At 43.8% G+C, this 8,121-nt stretch overlaps 1 protein-coding gene across 2 annotated transcripts in view; it reads left to right on the top strand.

Annotated features, from left to right (window-relative positions):
• Window positions 1-8,121, top strand: part of LOC137435215 (uncharacterized) — a 146,057-nt gene that overhangs the window by 87,316 nt on the left and 50,620 nt on the right. The gene's annotated exons all lie outside the window — the stretch shown is intronic.

Raw genomic sequence — 8,121 nt, 5'->3', positions numbered from 1 at the left:
TATAGTGCCAAGAGTCCAAGCTGGAGGTGGTGGGGTGACCGTTTGGGCTGCTTTTCATGCAGGGGGCAAAACTGACCTGGTTGTTCTGAATGGAAACCTGAACCAGTTCAAGTACAGGGTCATTCTGGAAGAAACATTGCTTCCATTTGCTCGTGCAGCCTTTCGAGGAAACTTTGTCTTCCAAGATGACATTGCACGGCCTCATCGTGCTCGCATGATCCAACACTTTCTTGCTGACCGTGGTGTAGAGCATATGGAGTAGCCTGCCATGTCCCCGGATATGAATCCGATAGAGAACTTGTGGGCAGAATTAACGCGTCAAATCGACAACTTGGACCAGCAGCCTACCTCTGTGCGTGAATTGCAGCAGACAATTATTGTCACTGCATGGCAAGCGATAACCTGTCTAAACCTTGGCAAATCTCGTGAACAGCATGCCTCGACGTGTACGTGCTCTCTTGAATGCTCGTGGGGGTTACACGAAGTACTGAACTGTAATTTTACTGTCCGTAATCCCAGTCATAATTTAGCTTTTGTTTTTGTTGAAAAAAAATTTGGCTAATGTGCAAAATAAAGAGATACTTCTGGAAAACGTACAGAAGTTTAACAGTACTGTCCGTGAATTGAGTTCGATATCAGTTTACATCACTTTCAAGGATCAATTTATTTGGTTTGAAATGTCAAATGTGGTTTTTGTTTCTTTTAAAGGTCACATTAACAAAATCTAGAATAATTTCAACATACTTCCAATGAACTTTTGGTTCTAAGTCATCTTGAAAAGTAAGTTCACCCCCACAAAAAATATATTCCATATTAAATGCCAAGTCTGTATGTTCAAAACACACCTGGTCACAAGTGTGCCGCACTGACCGGGTCCTCAGTCGAGGTCCTCAGCATCGTCCCATTTCGGCCCTTCAACCTCGATACGGTCAGCTAAGGTGGGCCAGCAGGGGCACATACACATCCACATGCAGCAACTACACCTGGATGCATACATATCCCCACCCCCAGCCAGTGTGAACGCAGACTACAACAACAACACCTCCACATCCAGAATCCACAACACCAAACAAACATGGTGGAACACTCAAACACCCACCTTTATACCCTTCACCACCTGGTGTTGGCTTAGCGGTTAGGATGCCGGCTTGGGATCCGAGGATCCTGAGTTCGAATCCTAGTCGATCGTTGAATTAATGCCATGGGGGTTGACTCAGCGTGTCATCCTTCCGAGGTCGGCAAATTGAGTACCAGCTTGCTGGGATGAATGATCACGGTGTGAACCCAGATTTAGAATAGGTACACCGTATCCCTGCGCATCGTAAAAGGCGACCAAGGGTTGGCGTCAGGAAGGGCATCCGGCCATAAAAACATTGCCACAAACAGGGAACCATGAGCTCATGGGGCCCGCAAGGCTAACCCCCGCTCTAGCAGGGAAAATGGCCTTAAAACGATCATTCATTCATTTTTCATTCACTCACCAACAAAACACATCAGATCATTCATACACACACATACACACACACACATACACACACAACACCAACCAACCTCCTACCCTTACAACATACAACACTCGACATACAAAAACGCACACTCGTGCAAAAATTAATTCATGCAAAAACACACACCCCCACCCACTCACTCATTCACATACACAAAATAAGAAATAATAATAGTAACAAAAAAAACAAAAAAACAAACAACCAGCCTACACCGTTTGACATGCCTCCATAAACTTCCTCCATATCCAAAATGAGCCTTTCAAGGCAACCTGGGCCACCTTGTCACATCCTCCTTCTTTCTGTCCCACACACTCCAAGCCGAGCAAGAAATGCAGAAAAGGAATTGCCAATATACCCTCTACACCCCACCTCAAATGGCTGACACGAAACTCGCCAACCCTTCTCCCGGCACTCTGCCTCCAGCTCACTGGACTTTCCTCTCTTCCTCTCGTGCACCTCCTCCATGTTCTCTTCCCACGGTACAGACAATTCCCCTAAGATGACCTGTCTTGTTTCACCTGACAAAATGACAGTCAGGCCGCAACCTTGTCACACAGATCTCCTCTGGGAATACCAATTGTAGCTTTAGGTCTGCCACCACCTGCCAATCACAAGCATCTGACAGCCCTCTTGCTTTCCACCTCCTCCTCTTTCCACCTCTTACCACTTGGCCCTCTTTGACAAACCACACCTCTCCCCCATCAGTCTCCTTCTCCACTCTTCTCTCTCTCGACCTCAGCACCTCTTGTTGCACCATCTGCACTACCACCGCCAGCACCTGATCATGTCGCCACCTATATTGTCCTGCTCCAATGCTACTGAATATGCACTCAGTGCATGCTGCACCGTTCCCACACCTCCACACAAATAACATCTCTCCTCCTGCAACAACCCCCACAATCTCAAGTTTACTGGTGACGGAAGCACATCATACATTGCCCGCAACAGGAAATTCAACAATATTGGCTCCATCCTCCAAATCTCTGGCCACGTCAATATCCTCACCCACACACCTTCCCACCTCGTCCAAGCACCTTGCTGTGCCTGACCGACTGCTTTCACATATCTCCCCTCCTCTTCCTTTCTTCTCACCTCCCTCTCAACCATCTTCCTCCTCTCTTTCACACATGCCTTTCCCCATCGCTCATGCTTCATCCACCCCAAGCCATGCTTCCCGTGCTGTACCATCCCCATGACCTCCTCCTGTTGCAACCGCTCCGCCATCTCGTCCACCTCTGCTCTTGCATTCCACTTTCGACTTCTAGTACATGGTGTTATGTAGAATTATTATATGTAAGTGCAAAATTTGCTACACTAGTGGAACCAATGTTTTTTTGCATCTATATACCCTTGGCAACAAGACCTGAGTTGGTTCCATTTTTTTCAATGGCGTCTTCGTCCCTAACCCCAAGCCAAGTAGAAGTCCACGCTATGAAAACTTTCAACTTGGTCAGTATCAAGATAAAGTTGTTAATGCAACACAGCAAGACTTTGCATGGCTACTTTCACGGTATTCACAGAGGCACCATGAAGAGACATCAGACGGTATACCAGTTTGGTCAGCATACAATTCTCGTGTGTGCACTCCAGAGGAGAACAAGACACCCAACCTTGATCAAGATCACACAATGCCTATCATTAAGGCACCAACTCATGAGTGGACAACACTGGTGACAGTTCTTGAGAAGCTTTCGTACCTCAATAGTGTTGTGTGTCCAGAAAACACTGGAACGATCTTAGTTACATTTGACATGGATCTTTAAAAGAGGGCCCTAAAGTTAGAATATCTTCATGACCAATATGCTGGGAAATGGATGGTATGCCCTGGTGGTTTCCACACTGTCTTGTGTGCACTAAGGTGCCTTGGGAGGACTGTTGAGCACAGCGGGCTTGATGAAGCTTGGAGCAAGGATCTGTACAGCACTGTGACAGTAAATCAGATACTCAATGGGAATCACCACAATCGTGCTGTTCAAGCTCATGAGCTCACATTAGAGGTATTCTTTGATCTCTGGCTTTCAGAATTTCTGAAAGAGAAGCCTGCAGTTGTAGAAGCTCTATCTGCCTGTATGGATAACTTGATAGAAGCAAACAAGAAAGAGGTAGGCATTCAGGAAGCCCATCACCAACTTCTAATGGAGATTGAACATCTAAACTTGGAAAAGCAGCTGAGTGATTTTGACAGGAGCCACAGTAAATTCCCAATGTATCAATGGGCACGAAGGTACATGAGGCAAGTGTTGGCGCTGATTAACTTCACACGTTCACTGAAGCAGCCAGATTTCTTCCTGTACTTGGCGTCTCTAGAAAATTTGTGCATATACTTCTTCAGCTACAACCCACTAGATTATGCTCAAAACAAGTTGTTAGCCAAAGATATTTCTCAAAAAACGTCTGTTAACTGGATATAAGTGTTCTGGTGGAATTTCTGTACAAGGAATGACAAAAATGCCAGAAAAAATGGTTAATCAAAGTGTTTTATGTGAAAAGATACATACAAAATTGCAAAAAATGGCGGCCATTTTGGCCAAAGACGCCATTGAAAAAAATGGAACCAACTCAGGTCTTGTTGCCTGGGGTATAAGGATTCCAAAAAACATTGGTTCCACTAGTGTAGCAAATTTTGCACTACAATGACACAACACCATGTACTATTCCCTTCTTCTCTGGGAGAGCATTCTTTACCACTGCATCACTTGAATCACGCAATATCATGAACTCCCGCACCCTCACCACCTTAAACTCCTCGGTTAATGATGTCAAGGGAAACTGGAGTTTTCCACCCTGACCATAAAAGGCAATGTTCGTCAACCAGCGTGGCACTCCCAAACACCCCCTCACAAACCCGCTCACCACAACCTCCATCCTCTCTGCATGCCCAGTCGCAATATCATATGTCATCAATGGCCACAATACTCGTGGCATCAATCCAAACTTCAAACACCATACCTTCAACTTACCTGGCAAAGCACATCCATCAATCCTCTTCAAACCTCTCAAACACTTGTTTCTGACCTCCTCCACTCTTCCCACATCATTCAACTCCACTGTATACCATCTTCCCAAACTCTTCACAGGGGCCTCCACCAATGATGGAAACACCTCCCCTCCCAGGTCAAACCTGTGCATGTTATCCACCACTCCTCGTCTCACCACCACACTCCTCGACTTTCTTGCTTTAAATCCCATTTTTGCCCACCGCATCAACCTTTCCTGTCGTCCCCAGTACCCCTACTGCTGCATCAGCGGACTGTTGGACAACTGTCAGGTCATCCATGAATGCAAACATTGCTGGCAACCTCTGACCAGGGGCTAGCTCCACTTCTTTCCCATGTCCACTCACCGCACGTATCAACAACTCCATAACCAGCACAAACAAAATAGGGGAGATGGTACATCCCATCGGGATCCCCACTTCCAACTTCTGCCACTCTGTTACATAGGACTGTGTCGCAAACCGCATCCAAAACTGATATGCCATATGATATGTCACTGATATAATATGCCATCAAAAAAACCCTAAATAGTCAGGCAGATAGGTGTATCCATCATAAGAATTGTGGGTTTAGACGTACAAGCATGAAATTTGGCACAGTCATAGATAATAATCTAATGAATAATTCCAGATATGGACCCACCACGAAAACGTCCTATGGTAGCCATGGCGGCCATTTTACAAAATGGCCGTTTTGACCGCGATTATTTTTTACCGGACGACACAAATGCTTCTTTATGTTCTAATGAAATGACTCTAGATACACATATATGCCATAATTGTATTCTTCAAATGACCACAATTTGCATTTGTGTTGCCAGCAATGTCAATTAACCCACCAAGCACTGTAACGGTAACTTATATTACTAGATAGTTCCAGTTTGATCTTGTTTATACGTCACAATTTTGTCCACCACACTGGCACAAAGCGGTACATTTCAAACTAGCTTGTTTGCACTTGCATCGTCCCTTGCAACCCTTTTTGCATTTACAACAAATCAGCTCCCTTGATGAAATGCTGGCTTCAGCAAGCATGGACCACAGGGGTTTCCAGTTGTGGGGATCGATCCATCCCCAATCCCCAGGTGAGGGCAGATCCATAACAACCTTGAGCATGTTTCCCCAGCAGTGGCCACCCGTGTACACAGCCCTCTTGATTTGTTGTACCAGGGCTCCTCTGGTAGGGGGAATAGCTTGCATGGCTCGTCCTTTCTTCGTGAAGAGTGCCTGTCGAGCTTCGTCTATGTTGACGAGATTGCTGGTGCGATCGTAGAGAAGAATGGTGAACCGCTCGAGCACTGCCACAACGTCATCAGAGATGTCTGCTGTCCCCGTGGAGAGATGAACTAACGCTGGCGTCAATTCGTCGAATACTTTCCAGGTATCCCAGGCTGTATTCTTGCCCCGTGTATTAAATGACGAGACTGTGTCACACCCTGTGTATGCATGGAACATCGGGAGGGCCTGTGACTTATCTGGTCCGAGGAATGCTGCAATTTCATGTGCTGGAATATACCTGAAGTGCTGGCCTGTCCCAAAGGCCACCCAAAGCTCCTGGATTTTGAGTTTGGTTGTTGCTGCCACAGCCAATACCACTATATCTGTATCCACCGTACGCAGAAGAATTTTCTGAAATCCATCACGGACTGCATCCGCGACATTTTTTCCTATCTATAGACACCAATGAGAAGTATATTTCGGGGGGGGGGGGGGGGTGCACGAGACCCCTATCTAGCCACTTGACTAAAAGCGGCCATTTTGTAAAATGCCCCCCACGGCTACCATAGGACGTTTTCGCGGTGGTTCCATATCTGGAATTATTCATTAGACTATTATCTATGACTGTGCCAAATTTCATGCTTGTACGTATAAACCCACAATTGTTACACCTATCTGCCTGACTAAAATCTTTGTGGCACCCAAAAGAAATCCATGGCATACCTGATCAAGGCATGCGGCACTGACCCATATGCATTCTCCAAATCCAGCCATACCACCACCACATCCTTCCTTTGCCTCTTTGCCTCCTGTAACAGTTGCCAGACCATTGCCGAGTGTGTATATATATATATATATATATATATATATATATATATATATATATATATATATATATATATATATATATATATATATATATATATATGACGCCACCGAGATTCAAACTCAAGACTTGAATATCCGCAGGCGTGCGAGTTAACCACTGAGCGTGAAGACAAAGTATATTCACCAAATGTGTATTGTGTAATCTTGTCTGCATGAATACTGCCCGTAAGGGGCAGAATAGAATGTGTTTTTATTTTTCTGCTTGAAAAAAAACATCCCCTAAACGTAGACTTTCAAAGTCAGACTAATACCTACTGCAAATGACTAACACGCAAGGGTGCGTCGCCGGTAGGAGAAGCAGCATGGACAAAGCTGTCCCGTAGCCTATTCATATATTATTAATTATAATAATAACAAGTACAGATACATTCAAAGTATACCGCCCCCATGCCAAAAAATTAATATCCTCCAGCGCGGTATTGCCGGGGCGCCGTGCAGCACATTGAGATGGTATTGGGAGGGAGAGGTGTACAATAATTTATTGATTGATAGCGTAATTAAAATCAATAAATAATAGTCGGAAAATAATTTCTTAATCAATTGGCTCATAGTGTTTCATGAACCACCAGCGTTTCATCCGAAGCTGTAACTTTTTGAAAATTAATTAAATTAATTAATCAAAAAATAATTAATTAATTGATTAATCAATAAATCAAAAATATCCTTTATAGCTACATCACTTGGTCATTGTCGTGTCTGATTATCAGCTTCCCAGCTCAAAAGGTGCCTGAGATATTGCCCAGATGAGAAAGAAAATAAATAAATGATTAATAATGAAATTAAATAAATGATAATCGTAAAATAATTAAATTAATTATTAATCAATTGGCTAATAGAATACCGAAACCACCACCATTTCATCTGAATCTGTATTTAATTTTTTTTTTAAACTAATCAAGTCGTTAATCAAATAATTAATCGATTAATTGATTAAACAATAAATCAAAATATTCTTTATAGCCAAATCACATGGTCATTGTCCTGTCCAAATATCAGCTTCCCAACTCAAAAGGTCCTGAGATAATGGCCAGATGAGAAAGGAAATAAATCAGTACTTAATTAATCGATAATAATTAAGTAACTCATTAATTAATTGATTAATCAAAAAGCCAAAAAATACTGTTTTTGCCAAGGCACTTGCTCACTATTGCGCCAAAATTTCAGCTTCCTAGCTCAAAGGATGGCTGAGATATCGCCCGGACAAACAAAAAACCAAACAAACAACCGGAGTGAAAACTGAATACTCCCATCCCTTTCAGTGCCCGGCAATGACGGCATGTAGCGACTGGAGATGGCATAAGGAAAGGAGCGGTGTACAATAATAAAAAACTGACATGAGACCTCTCTTGTGGTTCATTCCTGAGTTATCATCCTTCATGTAGAGGCCTGTTTACAGTACAGGAACCTCTGAATAGGCCCTCTTTGTAGTCCACAATGCACTGGGTCACACTGCTCTGATTTGATAACGATTAATACATCCAGTTGGTTTTCCTGCCTCCAAATACATCACTCTTG

The sequence above is a fragment of the Myxine glutinosa genome, chromosome 9 (genome assembly GCF_964187855.1).
Source record: "Myxine glutinosa chromosome 9, kmMyxGlut1.1, whole genome shotgun sequence".
Lineage (NCBI taxonomy): Eukaryota > Metazoa > Chordata > Myxini > Myxiniformes > Myxinidae > Myxine > Myxine glutinosa.
Note: the sequence above shows the minus strand (reverse complement) of the source record. Positions and strands in the feature narration are given on the sequence as shown.